Here is a 21,660-nt window from a genome sequence, read left to right as displayed (position 1 = left end):
CCCCCCCCCCCCCAATCCTAGTTGGACTAGGATTCCCCGAGGGGGAAAGAGAGAGAGGGGGGCCGGCCACCTCTCCTAGTCCTAATAGGGCTAGGGGAGGGGGGAGGCGCGCGGCCACCTTGGGCTGCCCCTTTCTCCTTTCCACTAAAGCCCATTAAGGCCCATATGGCTCCCGGGGGGTTCCGGGAACCTTCCGTACTCCGGTAAAATCCCGATTTCACCCGGAACACTTCCGATGTCCAAATATAGGCTTCCAATATATCAATCTCTATGTCTTGACCACTTCGAGACTCCTCGTCATGTCCGTGATCACATCCGGGACTCCGAACTAACTTCGGTACATCAAAATGCATAAACTCATAATAACTGTCATAGTAACGTTAAGCGTGCGGACCCTACGGTTCGAGAATAATGCAGACATGACTGAGACACATCTCCGGTCAATAACCAATAGCGGGACCTGGATGCCCATATTGGCTCCTACATATTCAACGAAGATCTTTATCGGTCAGACCGCATAACAACATACGTTTTTCCCTTTGTCATCGGTATGTTACTTGCCCGAGATTCGATCGTCGGTATCCAATACCTAGTTCAATCTCGTTACCGGCAAGTTTCTTTACTCGTTCCGTAATACATCATCTCACAACTAACTCATTAGTTGCAATGCTTGCAAGGCTTATGTGATGTGCATTACCGAGAGGGCCCAGAGATACCTCTCCGACAATCGGAGTGACAAATCCTAATCTCGAAATACGCCAACCCAACATCTACCTTTGGAGACACCTGTAGAGCTCCTTTATAATCACCCCAGTTACGTTGTGACGTTTGGTAGCACACAAAGTGTTCCTCCGGTAAACGGGAGTTGCATAATCTCATAGTCATAGGAACATGTATAAGTCATGAAGAAAGCAATAGCAACATACTAAACGATTGGGTGCTAAGCTAATGGAATGGGTCATGTCAATCAGATCATTCAACTAATGATGTGACCTCGTTAATCAAATAACAACACCTTGTTCATGGTTAGGAAACATAATCATCTTTGATTAATGAGCTATTCAAGTAGAGGCATACTAGTGACACTAAGTTTGTCTATGTATTCACACATGTATTATGTTTCCGGTTAATACAATTCTAGCATGAATAATAAACATTTATCATGATATAAGGAAATAAATAATAACTTTATTATTGCCTCTAGGGCATATTTCCTTCAAGAATAACTTATCGTAAGATTTACACACATTTCAATGGATCCAAGCTATCACAGGAGGTCACAGATGGAGGATGAATTCATGTTATTTGTCTTCCCTACCATGGAAGAAGGAAGAGAGAAAAAACCAATGCATACATCTAGTCTTACATGAGCTGCTTATGTCCAGGAAATCTTAAATGGGCATCAAAGCTTATGCAAAAAACATTTCAGAATGGAGACTTACATCTTTCATGCTCTGGTTGAGAAGCTGCGTGAGAATGAAATACTTGAAGATTCAACAATAGTCTCCTTGGAAGAAAAGGTTGCGATATTTTTATATGCAGTTGCAAAAAATGCCAGTAATGAAACCTTGCAGGATATGTTCCAGCACAGTGGGCAAACCATCAGTCGACACTTTGGAGATGTACTAGAGGCAATTACAAAGCTTGCAAGCATCTATATACGCCCACCTTCTCTTCGACCACATCCAGTCTTGAGGAGATCACTTTTCCATCCCTACTTCAATGTAAGCATACATTTTCATATATTTCTTACTTTGTATTGGTAAATGTAATATGGTTTTTTGAAGTTTTATTCAAAATAATATCTCATGATATAATATGAATACATGATTGCATTGGTGTTATTGATGGTACACATATTCCAATGACTATCTCACCACATGAACAAGAGCCATATCGAAACAGAAAGCAAACAATCACACAAAATGTTATGGTTGCATGTGACTTTGATTTGAGGTTTGTGCATGTGCATCCTGGCTGGGAAGGATCAGCCTCGGATGCAAGGGTTCTCCAAGATGCACTTAACCATGGATTTCAGGTACCTCATGGTAAATATTATCCTGTAGATGCGGGATGTGCAAACACACCATAGTTTCTTGCCCCATACCATGGAACTAGATACCATTTGCAAGAACAAGCACAAGTACGTCAAAGGCCGAGGAATCGTAGAGAACTATTCAACCTTCGCCATGCACAATTACGGAATCATATAGAGAGAATTATTGGCATAGTGAAAAAGAGATTTCCAGTTCTGAAAGTTGCTACACACTCTCCCGGCAAACAGGTTGACATATCAATGGCATGTTGTGTCCTACATAATTTCATTCGGCTTCATGATGGAGATGTATCATGGCTCAACAATGACACTCCAGATATTGACCCACATCTAATTGTGGACGTGCCCATGGGAGATGAAAACTACACTAGTGATGTTGGAGCATTCAATAACACAAGAGAAGCAGGAAATCACCTACGGGATTATATAGCAGATAAACTGTGGGAGGACTATATTGCAAGAAGAGCTTGATATATGCATTGTAACGTGTAGTGCAAACAAATGTATGCAAGAAAATGTACTGCAAACCAAGATTATGGCATGTCGAAATTGTAGTATTCATTAAAGCAAAGTACTAGATGCCATGTTCATTTTCTGCAACTACTACATGCTTGCTCTTTCATTTTCTGCAGCAAGTAGTTCTACCAAAATATTACCCAGCCACGTACTTCTACTCCCTAGTTCAGCTTTCTACTTCAAGTAATTCTACCAAAATACAACCTAGCTAGCCACGCACTTTGTTTGCGTCCAACAAAAGACTCCACGCATCTTAAGTGCTATAACCTGGGACGTTAAAATCTTTCAGCTGTTGAATAAGATATAGCTTCATTTGGTGACTCCACTTGGCTCTAGGAAGACTCTTTCTGGACTTTGAAACTGCAAAGCAAAGAGCTATATTACATAATATGCAATTGTGCTTCCATGATTAAATTTCAGTAATTCACCACATTAACAAGACTGAGATTAAGAGATCCTGTACCACTATCCTCATGCTGCCTTGCACTCCTTTGGTCAAAGTCGAGGTCATCACAACGCTGCAGCGTACCAAAATTAGGACGGCGTCCTATGATCCTTTGACTGAACTCCAAGTCATCAAGTCCTGGAATACACAAAATATTATGCAATTGTGCTTCCGTATTAATTTCACCACATTAACTTAACCAAGAATAAGAGAATCAATACCATTGTCCTGACCAATATTTGTTTGATGTCCTGTAGCTCCTTGAGTAAACTCCAGGTCATCAGGTCCTTGAATATATTGAACATTATGCAATTGTGTTTCCATGATTAAATTTCACCATATTAAATTGAATAAGAATAAGAGAAATTGTACCATTGTCCTGATGGTGACCAATATTTGGACAAGGTATTGTAGTCCTTTGACTGAACTCATGGCCTTGAATACCAAAGTCTATCATCCTGCCTTGATCATCCATCTGAAGAAACTGAATTGTATTATTAGTGGGACTAGTGGGATTGTAAAATATGTACTGTTATGTAATAAAAGAGATTAAGTTTTATGACATATAATGGGACTAGTGAGAGCTGAGAGATGAGTCAAGCCACGGTCAATTATATTGCCTGGTCAGAGTTACAAGAGTACAAGTAGGGAACGCAGGAACTGCTCCCGTGATGGACGGCACCAACTATACATCTATGCTATTAGATTAGGACTCTAAGCTTGCAAACTGAGAAATTAAATTAGGACTGCGCGTCTAATTTTTGTTGGGCCCTTTCCTAAAAAATCTAGGGATTGGGTTGGACTAGAGACTCATGATACGGGGGATTTCTAGGGGCATCTCACACCGGCAAGATGGACAGGACTATTTCTCCATTAATTAGCACCAGATCTGAAAATCAGTAGAGAAGGAAAGATTCGTACCTGAAGAGACTTGCGGCAGATGGATGCCGCTGGAGCTTGGTGGCTAGCTGGTCGACGGTAGATGCTCCAGCTTGCCGGTGGTTCCTGCCCGCCACCTGGATGGGGTCGCGTCGCGCGGCCGTCTGCCGCCGTCCTCCCTGTCGGTCGGTCTTCAAGGTGGGAGCTGCGCCGTTCTGTGTGAGGAGAGGAGGGGCGGCTGACATGTTGATTTTGCTTCTTTTCCCCTCCCTCTCTCTATTTGTGCGCGGGTGAGCGAAGCGACCAAGCGAAAAAAAGGGAGGGAACAGTTGCCGCCGCGCGCGTCGTTCGCGCCAGGAAGTTTTCCATTAGGTTGGACCTCTTTTTTCTGTTCCTGCGAAACGTGAAGGAAAGGAAGATATCATGTACAGGAATAGAATGACATTCCTGTGAACCAAAGGCCTCCAAAGGATTATTTCCTACAAATATCCTATCCTACAAAAATCCTATAAAAATCCTGTGAACCAAAGGAGGAGTAAGTGTTGATGTCGATGCCGATATGTTCCTGGGTGCCCCTTGGGTCCGAGGTGTTGCTCAACGTGTCGAACTCTATGGCGATGAACCGGTCTGTGCCATAGGCTTGGCTCAGGCCATCATTACCAGGGAGACCAAGGTTGCCCCCACTTGAGTCTGGCGGCAATCTTGAAGGGTAGCTGGAGAGGAAAAAAGCCATGCCACCCTCCATGTTGCCGCCACCGGTGTTGGGCCCGATCGCGAAGGTGAACCGCGTGGTGAAGCTCGATACCTCACCGGTGATACTGTCATAGAAGGGCACTGGGTGAGTGTATGCCATCCGCCCAATGCAGTTGTTGTTGGTGATTCTCCGTGCGAGGGAGTTATAGGTGAGGTCGACCAGCTTCCTGTGCAGGGCCGCATCGCCCTCGAGTTGGAGGTCTTTTATGCGGGGGGGGGGGGGCACCCCAATAGCACAACAGACAATCTCTTAGCCGTGTGCGGTGTCTCCCTCCATAGTTACACACCTCGGTCATATCCTCGTAGTGCTTAGACGAAGCCCTATGTCGGTAACTTCATCATCACCATCACCACGCCGTCGTGCTGACAAAACTCTCCCTCGGCCTCAACTGGATCAAGAGTGCGAGGGACGTCACCGAACTGAACGTGTGCTGATCGCGGAGGTGCCATACGTTCGGTACTTGGATCGGTTCGATCGCGAAGACGCTTGACTTGTTGGCAATAAGCCATGCTTGTGCCCGTCCGGTGGTGACCGGCGTCGACGCGACAGTTCTGGTCCATGATGGGCACGGGGTGTGTGCCGGCGTGAGTCCATGCTCGCGTTCCTGACGTGAAAGAGTTGCATGCATAGAGGCTGTTGCAATCTGTTGGAGCTAGCTACGTGGTGTGCGCGTGACTCGCGTGGGGTTAGTTAGTGCATGAATCAGATCAGTTGGATAAGGTTGTTAGCTAGTGCGTGAGTGCTGGCCAAGTTAATTGAGTTAGTGGCCGGGTGTGATGGTGTATGCATGGTTTAATGGCCGGTGTGGTGGCTGGGTCATGTGAGTGCGGGTGCTGGTGTGTAGCTTGGCTATAAAAGCTCATCCCGTGTATTGATGTAAAGTGCGCCGGTCTGTTGCCGCGTCACGGTGACGGTATGAGCCGAGTCGGGGGTATGTGCCCAGCAAAGTAAGGTCGTTCGTGCGGCGGGGCGTTCGTGCGCCGGAAAAATTATGTGCTCCATCTTCCACCTTTGTTTGTGCGAGTGAGAGAAAGTGAGCGGCAAAAACATGAGTTACATCAACCGCGTTACTAAACGCTTCTGTTTTCGGTCTACGAGGGTACGTAGACACACTCTCCCTTCTCATTGCTATGCTTCTCCTAAATAGATCTTGCATGATCGTAGGTAAAAAATTTTAAATACTATGTTTCCCAACAACTTTTACTTTTCATGGCTAACCGTATCCATGGGTGACCACCATACCAACACTTTCCAAGAAATTTAATATTTGACAACATAAAGTAAATTCATTTTTTTTTTGCATTTTTGGACTGGGCATCCCTAAGACCTTTGCCTTACTCTTGTGCAATTGCAAGTGAATAAACACTCATCTTGAGAATAACACATTCAGCATGGAAAATATTAGCCACCCCTCACCGCTCCGCGAGTGAAACAAACACACAAAAAAGAAGTTTATTTTGAAAATTAGAGATGGCACATGCAAATTTTCTTAGAACGGCAAAAGAATACCGCATATAGGTAGATAGAGTGGACTCATGTGGGAAACACAGGTAAAAAGGATTTTGGATGCACAAGTAGAGATCATACTTGGTGCAAAATGAAGGCTAGCAAAAAATTGGGAAGCGACCAACTAAGAAAGGATAATCTCATAAGCACGCATTAAGCATAAATAACACCGAATAATGCATCACAAGTAGGATATAATTTCATTGCATGACTATTGACTTTGATACTTGCATAGGGAATCACAAACCTTAACACCAATATTCTTACTAAAGCATAATTACTCATCAACATAACTCACATATTACATCATCATATCTGAAAACTGTTACTAAAAATCAAGTTTATTTTGTCCAATGATCTTCATGAAAGTTTTTATTATATCCTTCTTGGATATCTGTCACTTTGGGACTAATTTTGATGTGTTTCTTTTCATAAGCTCAAACAAATATAACTGAAGATCATGAGCATAATTTTTCTTCTTTGTCTCAAAATAATTTAAGTGAAGCAAGAGAGAATTTATTGAAAATTTTACTAACTCTCAAATAAATCTTAGTGAAGCAAGAGAGTATTTCTTTAAAAATAATAAGCACAGCGTTCTTAAAAAGTTATAAGTGAAGCACTAGAGCAAGTCCTATTGCTCAAAAAAATTTAAGTGAAGCGTAGAGAGCAATTCTAAGAAGTCAAGACACAATTTTGGCTCTCTCAAATAGGTGTGTCCAGCAAGGAGTGATGACTTAAAACAAAAAAGAAAACAAGCAAAGACTCATATCCTACAAGACGCTCCAAGGAAAACACATATCATGTGATGAATAAAAATATAGCTTTGAGTAAAATACCGATAGTTGTTGGAAGAAAGCGGGGATACCACTCGGGGGCATCCCCAAGCTTAGTTGGTTCCTCATTTCTGGATAAAAGCTTGGGATGCCGGGGCATCCCCAAGCTTAGGCTCTTCTATCCTTCCTTCATCCATCATAAGATAACCTAAAACTTGAAAACTTCGATCACACAAAACTCAACAAAACCTTCGTGAGATCCGTTAGTATAAAAATAATAAATTACTACTATAAGTGATGTATCAAACCAATTCTTATTTTGTTCATGCATTATTTTTACTGTATTCCAATTTTTCGATGGAAAAAACTCATCAAAGAAAACCATAGAGCCATCAAAATAAGCACACAACACAACGAAAACAAAATCTGTCAAAATAGAACAGTCTATAGGAATCTGACTATTTCGAATACTTCTGTAACTCCAAAAACTCGGAAAAATTAGAACGACCTGAGAAATTTGTATGTTGATCTACTTCAACTGGAATGAGTATTTTATCGCTCTCTGGTAAAAAAATGATAATTATTTTCGTGAGCTAAAAACTTTCTGTTTTTTCAGTAAGATCAAACAACTATCACCCAAGAAGATCCTACAAGCTTTACTTGGCACAAACACTAATTAAAACACAAAAAACCCAATCATAATAGTAGCATAATCATGCTAATACTCAAAAGCAAGAAGCGAAAAGCAAAAATAAAATTTATTCATTGGGTTGCCTCCCAACAAGCGCTATAGTTTTACGCCCTTAGCTAGGCATAAAGCAATGATCTAAGTTTTGTCATCCTTCATCTTCCTAATTTTCTTTGGGGTATTTTCATCATGGGGTTTTGTAAACACAATATAAAACATATTATCCATGGAAACCTTAGCATCCCTTACTTGGTTTTCATCGTAACCACTCTGATTTTTTGCAACAATCCAAGAGTAGTGTTGATTAACATTATTAAAAACTTGCTGGATTATGTCTAGAACGAGGACTTCCTTTTTAAGATTCTCATCAAAGATCTAATTATCCCCAAGCAAATGTCTTAGTGCATAGTCACTATTATAAAGAATTTCATCTATCACGGGCTTTTCACGATTCATACCATAAAAATCAAAGATTTCCCTAGTTTCCCGTATTATCTAATCAAACTCATTCATAAGAATGAGAGTGGCCAACTTTTCGGATCTAGGATTCATTATTTCGGGAAGCTCAAAAAACAATCTTTGCAAGGTAGGATGGGTATGAATAAATTTACTTTCAAGTTTCAGAACTAGTGCTGAAATAGCATCCGCATAAGATCTAGTAGTTTTAAGTATAGGAGCATCATCAAGACTTAGATTCCCAACACAATTGAAAAATTCTTGGATACGTTCTTTTCCCATAACGTTTCCTTGCCCCAAGATAAAAGTTTTAGCATCCAGATTGCTCGTACGTCCAATTTTAGGAGTTAGGCCATCATTTATTGGTGCCATACCGAAGTCACTCGTGATTGCAAGCAAATGATAGATCTGACGAGAAACGGCAAACAGAAAAGAGAGGCAAATAAAACAACAAATTTTTTGTGAAGTAGGGGAGAGGAAAACGAGAGGAAAATGACAAATAATGAAATTGCAAAGAGATGACATTTGTGATTAGGAACCTGGTATATGTTGAAGATCCTCCCTGGTAACGGCGCTAGAAATTCTTTTTGATGTCGCTTGAAGCTACGCCGGTATTTCCACAAAGAGGAAGGGACGATGCAGCATAGCGGCAGTAGGTATTTCCCTTAGATATGAAACCAAGGTTATCGAACTAGTAGGATAACTAAGCAACACAACATAAACAACCCTTGCACACAAATAACAACACCTCGCAACCCGACGTGTTAAACCGGTTGTCTATCCCTTTTGGGTAACGGTGCCAGAAACGGCACGTGACGGGAAAAAGTTGTAATAGATTGATAGATCAAACGCCAAATAAAATAAATAAGAATAAATTGCAGCAAGGTATTTTTGGGTTTTTAGTTTAATAGATCTAGAAATAAAAGCAAATAAAAATAGATCGCAAAGGCAAATAATAGAGAAAGAAAGATCCGGAGGGCGTAGGTTTCACTAGTGGCTTCTCTCGAGAAAAGTAGCAAACGGTGGGTGAACAAATTACTGTTGGGCAATTGATAGAACTTCAAATAATTATGATGATATCCAGGTAATGATCATTACATAGGCATCACATCCAAGATTAGTAGTCCGACTCCTGCCTGCATCTACTACTATTACTCCACACATCGACCGCTATCCAACATGCATCTAGTGTATTAAGTTCATGGAGAAACGGAGTAATGCAATAAGAACGATGACATGATGTAGACAAGATCTATCTATGTAGAGATAGACCCCATCGTTTTATCCTTAGTAGCAACAATACATATGTGTCGGTTCCCTTACTGTCACTGGGATCAAGCATCGTAAGATCGAACCCACTAGAAAGCACCTCTTCCCATTGCAAGACAAATAGATCAAGTTGGCCAAACAAAACCCAAATATCGTATAAGAAATATGAGGCTATAAGAGATCATGCACAAAAGAGATCAAAGAAACTCAAATACTTTCATGGATATAAAAAGATAGATCTGATCATAAACTCTAAGTTCATCGATCCCAAGAAACACACCGCAAAAGAGTTACATCATATGGATCACCAAGAGACCATTGTATTGAGAATCAATAGAGAGAGATGAAGCCATCTAGCTACTAACTACGGACCCGAAGGTCTACAAAGAACTACTCACACATCATCAGAGAGGCACCAATGGAGGTGGTGAACCCCATCAGAGATGGTGTCTAGATTGGATTTGGTGGTTCTTGACTCTGTGGCTGCTGGATGAATATTTCGACTACTCCCCTAGGGTTCTGGTATTTTTGGGGTATTTATAGAGGAAATAGGCGGTCTGGGGGGCACCCGAGGGGGGCACAACCCACCAGCGCGTGTCTGGTGGGTTGTGCCCACCTCGAGGCACCCCCCAGGCGCAGGGGCACAACCCACCAGGGCGTGCCTGGTGGGTTGTGCCCACCTCAGGGCACCCCCCCAGGCGCAGCCAGGGCCTGTTGTGTTCCTTCTGGCCCATAAACAATTTTCGTGAAGTTTCGTGGCATTTGGACTCCGTCTGATATTGATTTTCTGTGATGTAAAAAATAAGGAAAAAACAGGAACTGGCACTTGGCACTATGTCAATAGGTTAGTACCAAAAAATGATATAAAATGACTATAAAATAATTATAAAACATCCAAGATTGATAATATAACAGCATGGAACAATAAAAAATTATAGATACATTGGAGACGTATAAAGCCCAGTTCCTTTTTCTTCTTTCTTGGCCTCCCCTAGATAGAAGGAGAGTTTCCCCTCCGGTCCTTCGCCGACATGGCTCCCAGAGGGCAGGAGCCCCTCCGAGATTGGATTTCTCTCTCTCTCTCTCTCTCTCTCTCTCTCTCTCCGTGTGTGTGTGTTTCTCTTTCGTTTTGCGTTTTTGTTTTCTGGCCCTACACCATTTCTTATACTCCTGGAGATCCGTAACTCCGATTGAGCTGAAATTTTAACACGATTTTCATACGGATATTAGCTTTCTTGTGGACAAAGGACACCTCCAACCGACTTACGGGGTAGCCATGAGCCTGCCCGGTGCACCCTGTGGTACAGAGAGCGCCATCTGAGCTCGTAACTCCCTCGAGCATAGTCTTGTGTCGATTCTTTTTCCAAAAAAACACATGCATTCCAAAAAAACTCCATAAAATTTTATCGCGTTGGTACAGAGAGCGCCGTCTGAGCTCGTAAATCCCTCGAGCATAGTCTCGTGTTGATTATTTTTCCAAAAAACTCCGTCAAATTTTATCGTGGTTGTACATCGTTTGATATGGATTTTCTGTGATACAAAAAACATGCAAGAAACAGGAACTAAAACTTGGCACTGGATCAATATGTTAGTCTAAGAAAATCATATAAATTGTTGCCAAAAATATGTAAAAGTTATGGGATATTAGCATGAAACAATAAAAAATTATAGGTACGACGGAGACGTATTAGCCACGCACCCTCTTCGCACACCGAACACATCCCTGCTCGAAAGCTAAATCCACGCCAGACAAGGTCTCATCTGCACTAAGCCTCCATGAAGGCGTATTCGAAACGGCCTTGGATTTTTAAGACGACCTCCAAGGGTCGTGGGAAGACGCCATGACAGGTCCCGTGAATTTTAGGGAATTTAAACGGCAGTAAGACGGGCGCCGGTGGCCCCCCGTGCCCCTCCCCCCGAGAGGGGCCCACCCTCTCGGCTATGTGTGCACAACCTCGGCATGGATAGAAGACCGTGTGCGGGGACACCCAGCCCATTCCGTCCATGATTTCATGTGGCCGCTATCCGACTCTTGAATTTCCCACATAAACCCTTGGATATGCGGGAAATGCACGGAATATGTGTGGCGGCCCCCGAAAAAGCCTAGGACCTGGCACGTCCCTTCGAACAGAAGCTCGCGAGTGCAGAAAAAAAATTGAGGTCAACGAAGGAACGGGCCCTGGACGCCCTTCACAAACCGGATGCATCCCCGCTCGAAAGCCTAGATCCTTCGCCAGACAAAGTCCCATCTGCATTATGCATTCGTGAAGGTGTATCCAAAACAGCCTCGGAGTTTTACCACATCCTCCAGGGGTCATGGGAAGATGTCGTGCCAGGTCACGTCAATTTCTGGCTCCCGGGAATTTCCGGGGATTGAAATGGCAGCAAGACGGGCGCCGGCGGCCCCCCGGTGCACCTCGCGCCGAGCCCACCCTCTTGGCTTTGTACGCAGGGCCTGGGCATGGACAGAAGACTGCGGGTGGGGAATCCCATCTCTTTCCATCCATAGTTTTGTGTGCGCACTGCCCCGCTCTTCAATTTCCCGCATGAACCCCTCGAAATGCGGGAAATGCATGAAATATGGCTGGCAGCCCTCAAAAAGCCCAGGACCTGGCACGTGCCTTCGAATGGAAGCTCACAGCGCAGAAAGGAATGGGCCCCACACACCCTTCAAAAACAGGAAGCACCCCTGCTCGAAAGCTAGATCCTTCGCCGGACAAGGTCTTGTTTGCACTAAGTCCCTATGAAGGCTTATCCGAAATGCCCTCAGATTTATACAACGGCCTCCATGGGCCGTGGGAAGACGTTGTGCTAGGTCACGTCTATTTTCGAGATCTAGTGAATTTTCGGGGATTTAAACGGCAGCAAGACGGGCCTCGGCGGCCCCATGCCCCCCCGGCGTGCCAGGCCCACCCTCTCGGCTATGTGTGTACGGCCTCGAAATGGACAGAAGACCGCGTGCGGGGTCTCCCAGCCCATTCCATCCATGATTTCATGTGACCGCTGCCCCACTCTTGAATTTCCTGCATAAACCCCTGGAAAATGCGGGAAATGCACGAAATATGGTTGCCGGCCCCCAAAAATCCCAGGACCTGGCACGTGCCTTCAGATGGTAGCTCACAACCGCAACAAAAAATTTGAGGCCAACAAAGGAACGGGCCCTCCACCCCGTCCAAAAACCGAACACATCCCCCGCTCATGCCTTCAAAATGGGAGGCCCTAGCTAGCTCACCTTGGGGTTGTTGTGTTGAGGTGGTAGGGGTGGCCGGCAGCAAAAGGTGTCCGGTGATGGGGTTGTAAGGGCGGTGATGGCCGGCCACGAACTTGGGGGTTGAAGCCGTCCGACGAGGAGGGCGTGAGCGTCCTCGAGCGACGCTGGATGTGACCAATTGGCTCGTGCAGCGGCGACCGGTGGGTATAGGCCCGGCGATGACGAGGAACCACACGGGGACGTGCAGCGGCGACAAACTGTAATGTACTCGGTGACAATGTTATTTTAAGTAGTGAGAGCAATCCTTATAAAGGGATTTCAACTCTCCTAACTATGAGGTGGTACTAAACTTCCCACCACCTTCCATACTTATAGAGATTAACAGGAATTATTGTGTTATATGAGCCAAAGCCCATCTATATTCAACAAGTTTTACCACGAGAGCACAAATATACACCAAACAGAATAACATTCTCTTGAAAATATGAATCTTCATACATATAGTTACAGCTAACATGCATTTTCACATATGTACTGAACCAACGAAGATGACAACCTTTGCTCAAAATAATATAACAGCCGGGGTCCCCTCGCCCCCTTCTCTCTATATAATGGTCGTTGTGTCACCCTACCTCGCCGCTCTAGGCTTCGGCAGTCACGAGCTCTATAGCGTCAGCCATGGAAACAAGAGGTGTGATACTACTTATCATCACTTTCTTGACATGGAAGGATGTGAACAACATTCACTACCGGAATCGCACCCTATGCCGACGGCCAAGGCCGTCGGCATAGCCCTGAATGGCCGTCGGGACAGGCCTATGCCGACGGCCCCCGTCGGCATAGGGCCGTCGGCAACATATCCGTCGGCGTAGCCAGGAAGGCCGTTGACATAGAAAGGCCGTGGGCATAGGACCTATCCCGATGGTGTCTGTACATCTATGCCGACGGCCCTGGCCGTCGGCAACGTTATCGCCTAACGACGGCCGCCGTCAAGTGCTAACCAACGCGTGCTCGCCACATGGCAGGTCTATGCCGACGGTCTAGCCGTCGGCATAGTTTCAAACTAAGCCGACGGCTAGGCCGTCAGCATAGACGTGCCACGTGGCGAGCAGGCGTCACCCCTGGGGCGGGTCTATGCTGACGGCCTAGCTGTCGGCATAGTTTCAAACTAAGCCGACGGCTAGACCGTCGGAATAGACCTGCCACGTGGCAGCCACTGGGAGCTCCTGGAGCAGGCCTATGCCGACGGCCTAGCCGTCGGCTTAGTTTGAAACTATGCCGACGGCTAGGCCGTCGGCATAGACCTGCCACGTGGCAGCCACTGGGAGCTCACGACAGCTCTATGCCGACGGCCTAGCCGTCGGCATAGTTTCTGTCTATTTTTTTTTCTTTTTTTCTGTTTTGTTTCAGCTCAATTCATTTGAATATATACAGCATCACACAACAAATATATGCATCACATAACAGCTGGCCCAGCAGCATCACACAACAAATTCATCATCACACATCATAAGAAGCATTGCAAAGCATAAACATATAAGTATCATCACCACCAAGCATATAAGAATCTCACAAACAACAATAAGAAACATCACAAGCATATAAGTATCATCACCACCAAGACTGCCACAATGTGACCCAAAGGCTTAAGCGCCAGGACGTCGAGCACCACGGAGGTCGTCACCGCCAAGATCGCCGAAGCCCAGGTCGTCACTGCTAGCGGCAGCGCTACCGCCAAGACCGCCTCCACCTCCGCCTCCTCCTCCGTGGATCGGAGTGGTCGGGCTCCGTGACTCGGGAGTGCTGCGAAGACCACCACCAACGGTAGATCCACCTGTTCCCTGGATGTTGAAAAGACATATTAACGGGATATATGACTGTGTTGAAAGGCATGACATGCTTTGGGTGAATAGATTGGGGATGAACTAACCGGCGAGGGGCCAGCGTTCTGTGCCACAAACTCCTCAAAGCTCATCAGCACTAGTTGTGTTGGAGGGCATTGTGCTGGAGGGAACTGAGGACACCTGTCGGCCGCCATATCCTGAAAAGCCTGCTGCATCTGGCTATCCCTCTGCACTTGGTGTTCATAAAGCCTTTGATGCCACGCCATGGTCTCCTGGCGTGTGTACTCCAGGTAGGCCTACGGTATGACATGATGGAACTCATAAAACTACTAAATGCGGAAAATGAAGTGAGCAATGAAGATAAGAGGGAAAATACTTACAGATTGTTGCTCCTGAAAGAGGGACTGTGTACTGGTCACTGGCTGGCTCGTGCGCTGGCTCAGGCTCGGGTCGATCCGACGAAGCTGTGTGTAGGAGATACTAGGAGTGATCACAGCATCGAGAACCGCCTCCCGACTGTGCTCCTTGGGCCCCATCCTCACCACCGCCATGTCGTCCAGAGGCGCCGCGATGGGGTCAGGTGTGTAAGGATGTAACTTCAGATACGCTTCAGAGTAGGCCTGCTTCCTCCCCGCGGTCTTCTTGCCGTAGTACTTGGGCTCGCCAGGCTTGGGGTCCTTCCGCGTATGGGCGATCTCCCACGCCTGCATGTGTGAGAGCGGCCGCTTCAGTTTCTCCTCCTGCACCACCAAACAGAGGTTAGTCATACATAAGAAAGTGATGGTAAATAGAAGAAGAAGAATGTTTAATGGGGTTAGTCATACATTAACTGCCTTGTGGAGATAGTGGTTTCGGTTTCCCTGAGCATGCACTCCCTCCGTCCCTCGGTTAGCCTTATTTTTGGTTCTCATAGCCGCCTAGGCTCCAGCCTCATCACACCAAAGATCCACCAATGCCGCCCAGGACTCGTCTTTTCCATAACACCAATTTGGACACACCTACATAATAAAAGCATAATGGCATGTAGGTGTGTCCAAATTGGTGTTATGGAAGCATAAAGCATAAAGCATAATGTACCACAAGGTAATGAAAGCATAATGAAAGCATAATATATGAAAGCATAATGAAAAATCTTTTATACTTACCGCCAAGAACTCGGGCCTCTCCAAGGTAATGCCCATCCTCCGCGCTTCTTCCTTAGTCATCTTCACACCAAGATAGTCATGGTAGTATGTGGAGATGGCCACATAGCGCACCTTGTACTGCATCTGGCGGGCCTTCTTCTTGCATTGGCGCAGCACGATCTGGTCCACTCTAGCCCTGTGCTCCAGAAGAACTCGATAGAATTTCTACAATCATGCATGAAACAAGAATGGAATAAGCCATGAGTTAAATCATTTTCATGAAACTAGAATGGACTTGTTCTTCTGAAGAGAACTCACCCAGAAAGTAGTGATCACGGCCTTGGGATGGGTCTCATGGTCCGCATGGCGGGCCGCTTCCCAGTGGTCCGAGCTCGTGGCCAAAACCCGACGAGCCGGCTGACTGACTGGATCCGGACAATACAACCCCGGCCAGTATAACTTCAGCAAGACGGTGATGAGGCCGTTGGGAATACGGACCCCTTTAGAATATATCCAGTTGCTGCAAAAGAATGAACTATTAGCATGTGACAAGCAAAATAAATAACAACCGGAATAAGCATGTGACAAGCAAAATAATGAACCACTTACTCTTTTCCCGTGGGCTCAATGAGCCACTTCTACTACTCAGTAGCCGGAACCTGCTTTGGTAGCTTTGCGTTACCACGCAGCCACCCCTTCTTGTCAACCCCCTTCCCATCACCACAATCATCCCCGCCACCACCCTCCTCCTCGCCTGCCTCCCCCTCCCCAACCTCCTCCCCAACCTCCTCCCCAACCTCCTCCTCCTCCTCCTCCTCGCCTGCCTCCTCCACCTCATCCTCCTCCTCCACCACCACATCCTCCTCCTCCTCCTCCTCCCTAGAGTGTACCTCACTAGAGGAGGGTACCTCACTAGAGGAGGGCCTCGAAGACAACACCCCTAAGTCGGTGAGGATGCGCTCTTTCTGGCTGTGACCCCCTGTAGTGGCTCTCCCCCCAGCACCTCGTCCTCTAGAGGCTCTCCCCCCACCCCCTCCTCCTCTAGGGGCACCTCTCCCTCGACCTCCCTATGAGGAGTCATCGTCAAGTAGCCGAGGGGGAGGATTACGTGCTCGACCGCTCCGACTAGGCAGGCCGACGACCTTGCGTAGGAAACCCACGCCGTCGGCCTTCCCCTTGCCCATGTTCCACGAACCTTCATTGAAAAGAGAAAAAGCAATTAGTAAATTAATGAAATGAAGGAAAAGGCATGATAATAAACACATTAATAAAAATGCATAAAAAGGCATATTCCTAAACTATGGAAAAAAATACTTGAAATGTACATCTGCTAGAACCCATATGAATCATCACTGTTGTAACCTCTTTCTCGGTCCGTCTCATCATCACTATCAATCATATCATCTTCGTTGTCCGACGGAGGTGGAGGCTCTTCCTCGTCGTCAGCGTCTTCGTTTAACTTTTCTAGCATAAGTATGTCATTTTCATTGACAATGGTCTCACCATCATTCCGTGCATCGTCGACGTTTGGGTCCACATCATCATCACCCAATGGTCTAGCGTCATCGTTTCTAACCACATCATCATCATCATCCAATGGTCTAGCGTCATCGTTTCTAATCACATCATCATCATCATCATCATCATCATCAGGTTGCTCTTGATAGACCACTCCCTCGTATGTCATGGGGTTAATGTTGTAGTAATAATCTTCATTCGGGTCTGGTAGCTTACCATGTGGCGACACCTTGAACACAACTTCCCAACCCTTTAGATACACTTTCTGGCATGGGTAAGGCAGATAATATACTTGTGTAGCTTGGGTAGCCGCAATGAAGAGATCGGCTCCGGCATAGACGGTTGATGGTTTAACTTCGACCAAACCAATGGAAGGCGTATGTTTTACCCCCTCCCGCGGATCGAACCATCGGCATTTGAACACAGGCAGACTTAGGGTCTCACGCCCCTGGCGGAATTTAACCTCGTATATATTTTGTACCCTTCCATAGTAGTCTACTGAATTTTGACCGGGGGTGTACACTCCAATATTTATAGTTTTGGGATCGGGGCGGCTGTTTTGGTGCTCCTCTGTATGGAAACGATACCCATTCACATCATACTTTTTACATGTCATGACGGCAGGGTCAAAACCCATGGAAACCCATCTCAATTCATCATCCATAGATATGTTCGGATCTTTTCCCTACAAGTATAATGGAAATTGTTGCGTGCATTAGTTCGGTTAACTAATAAATGTTGAAGTAGGTATTTAATAGGGGAGTGTGGAAAATTACTTTCTCCATGAACCAAGCAACAAAATTTTTACGTCCAGGGTTTCCATGATGGAGAAGAGTAAGTGCCTCCGCCTCAGTAGGAGGATTCACTCCCGTCCATTCCTATTGAACGAAATCACTAAAAAAAGATAAGCGGTGTTAGACCGGGACTAAGTGAACATGAAACATGATGATGTGGAAGACATAAAGGAATGGTGTAGTGGTATTACCTCATCCACACTTCCTCAACTTCCTTGATGTTGTGCAAGATATAGAACATGAGGTCCTCCCACTCTTGTCGTGGCATGTTATAAGATTTCGAGGCCCCAGCCCTCCCACCTTGCACGTTGAATAGATCGAGCCTGGGTTGATACTTGGGCTCTTCTATATTGTATCGAGGCACCTTGTTATGCAGATGGGGAACGTGGTCTGGATAGTATGATGTCCTGAGGTCTGACACCTCCTCTAGGATAACTGCCTCAGCTATGGAAGCTTCAATCTTAGCTTTGTTTCCATATTTCCGTCGGAGATGCTTGTTCTGCCTCTCAGGGCCGTACTGCCAGTGATTTTGCACAGGGCCCCCCAACAATACCTCGTTCGCGAGGTGCAGAATGAGATGTGTCATCGGAGTAAAGAAGCCTGGCGGAAAGATCTTCTCTAGCTTGACTATCAACTCCGGTGCCTTCTTATGCAATTTTTCAATCACCTCTTTACTTACTTCTTTAGCACAGAGCATGCTGAAGAAATGGCTAAGCTCGGCAAGCACTCGCCAGACATGCTCAGGGACATAACCTCGAACCATCACCGGCATTATCCTCTCAATCCATACATGGTAGTCATGACTCTTCAGGCCGGTCACTTTGCCCGTTGAAAGATTGACTCCCTTACTTATGTTTGATGCATAACCATCGGTGAACTTCAAAATTTGTTTCAGCCAGATAAGTACTTCTTTTTTTTCTGGCGGTTTAAGGACAAAGTCAGCATCTGGCTTGAACCAGTTTTTTCGACCGCATGTGGGAGGCTTCATGTTCAGGCGTGGTCTATCACAAATTCTCTGTTGATCGGCTCTAGTTTTTACGTTATCCTTCATCTTATCAGGAATGTTGAGGATCGTGTGGAAAAGGGAATCTGCCACATTCTTTTCCGTGTGCATCACATCAATATTGTAAGGAAGTTTGAGGTCCTTGAAATAGGGAAGCTGCAAGAAGGGGGTAATGTGTGTCCAGTTGTGCGTCTCACCATATCCCTTGATGCCTTTGGCTTTGGCCTTGCCTTTGCCTTTGACTTTAGGCTTGAGAGCTTTTAGCTGAGCAAGAACATCTGCCCCCGAAAATGTTGGAATCTCGGTTACTTCACGAACAACCTAGGCTTTCGTGAAGTTCTTCTTGTCTTCCCTGTTTGGATGGTCTGGAGGGGGAACTGTCGATGCAGGTCAAAGGCTACATACTTGCCACCCTTACTCAGCCAAATCATTCGCAGAGCCTGCATGCACACTGGGCATGGCATCTTACCACTTGTACACCATCCGCAGAATAGAGCATAGCCGGGAAAGTCATGCATGCAATAGTGCAACCAAACTTTCATCAAGAAATTTCTCTGCAGATCCCGGTCGTATGTCAACCTCGGAAAGTACCAAGAATGGTGCAAAGCATCCACAAGCGGCTGCATAAACACACCCAATTGCTTCCCCGGGTAGTCAGGCCCCGGAATGATGAGCGACAAGAACATGGTCTTCCGTTGCATTAGGGCACCGGGAGGAAGATTGAGCGGAATTACAAACACAGGCCAGCAGCTGTATGGATTGGACGACATACCATATGGATTCAACCCATCACCTGATATGGCTATTCTGACATTCCCAGCCTCAGCTGCTTCCTCGGGGTATTCTTCATCGAATGACTTCCATGCTTCCCCTCCCGATGGATGTACGATTTTTTTTGGATTGTACCTTATACCTTCCTTGTGCCACTTCATCATTTTGGCAGACTCCTTCATGATGAAAAGGTGCTGCAGTCTTTTTATAAAATCAAGATACCGAAGAACCTTAACGGGGATGGTTAGCTGCTTTTTCTCACCATCCTCACCGACCACCTCAATGTACCGAGACGAACCGCACTTCCTACAGTACTTGTCATCCGCATACTCGTGCCTAAACAAAAGGCAATTCTTCGGGCAAACATCTATTTTCTCATAATCAATAGAGAGTGCCTTCATGATTTTCTTTGTATCGTACATGCTTTTCGGCAGTTCATGACCCTCAGGGAGGCTGTTAGCCCATACTCCTAGGAATGCTTCGAAGCATTTCTGGCTACAGCCGTACTCAGCCTTGACTGCAATCAGTTGCGAGATGGCATCCAGCTGAGATATTTTCACACCCGCATAAAGAGGTTTCTTCGACGAGGCCAAGACCTCCAAGAAGGCCTTTGCGGTTGCCTCCGGCTCCTCCGGTTCATTCTCTGAAGGTGTCGCATTTGCCGTTTCTGCAACAATGACATCATCTAGCATGTCCCTGACCCCGTCGTCCTCATATCCATCGATGTGTTGTCGCATCACCTCCTCTCTACCACGGTCCTGCTCGGCTATGTTTATCGGCGGCATGTCAAAGTTTGGCATATATCCGTGCGTGCGAAGGTGCTCACTCATGTCCGTTTGATTTCTACGGTGACGTCTGGCACATCTCGCACAGGGGCATGGTGGGATAATTCTCATTGGACAACGGAATATCTCCTTCAAATACACATCGGTTTTCGCGATCCACTCTGATGTTACTCGATTCCGACGGATAAAACCACTGTACATCCACTGATTATCTGCCATCCTCTGCTTTTTTGCAACCCACACAACATAATTAAGGATTCACTTAAATTAATCACATCAAATTTTCAGTTTCTACCGCGTTTAATCCACCTACATCTCTAATAGGTAAAGATGGGTCCTAATCCCACCCAAGGATGTGTAGATTGAGTACGTTCTCCATTCTACCCCGTTCCGAGAAAAAATTTCGGCAGCACCTCCCCGCTATTCTCCAGATACACGTCTCGGCAAATAGCCGAGAGAATGTGCTCCGGAGAACAATGGGGAGGCACTGCCGAAATCCTGTCTCAGAACGCGGTAGAACATGGAGAACATACCCAATCTACACATCCTCGGGCTGTCCATGGAAAACGCTGGACAATCCGAAAGAGCTGCGGTGATAAATATGCAATTGAATGCATATTTATCGATGCAACCCTTTCGGACGGGAGACGCCTAGGTTACGCCACTTGACTTGAGAATGAAATCTAGTGACATTATTCGTAGCTCACCCTCGGCTGTAGAGGAAGTGGTTGAATAGTGGAGGGACAATCGGGGTCCAACAGCTCCTACGACGATCACTCCACCGAGATGGAACACCACAGAACCTGCACTGTGACAAAATTTAAGAACATCGCCGTCATCATCTATCATCATGTAACAATCATCGAAGCATAAAAAAATCATCATCATCATCATTTATCATGATCCAACAATCATCATCATTTATCATCTCTTTCGCAAAAAATGGAAATCTGCCATCATCATCATCTAAAAATTATCAAGGCATAAAAAAAGCATTATCATATATCATCAACATCATCATCTATCATCATTAACATCATAATCTATCATCTATTTTTTTGCATTTCTTGCGTTTCTTACATTTCTAACTATCATCAGATCATTTATCATCTAACTATCATCATACATAATGCATGCATTCATCCATATAACCATCTATCATCATACATAATGCATCCATCCATCTATCATCTAACTAAATTAAAAATTTGCTTCAAAGAGGGAGGGAAGGAGATCACCGTGGGGGAGGGCCGGCTCAGGGGGGGGCA

This window comes from Triticum dicoccoides, chromosome 6A (assembly GCF_002162155.2).
Source record: "Triticum dicoccoides isolate Atlit2015 ecotype Zavitan chromosome 6A, WEW_v2.0, whole genome shotgun sequence".
In the NCBI taxonomy this organism is placed as follows: Eukaryota; Viridiplantae; Streptophyta; class Magnoliopsida; order Poales; family Poaceae; genus Triticum; species Triticum dicoccoides.
The sequence above is the reverse complement of the archived record's forward strand: the minus strand, read 5'-3'. Positions refer to the sequence as shown.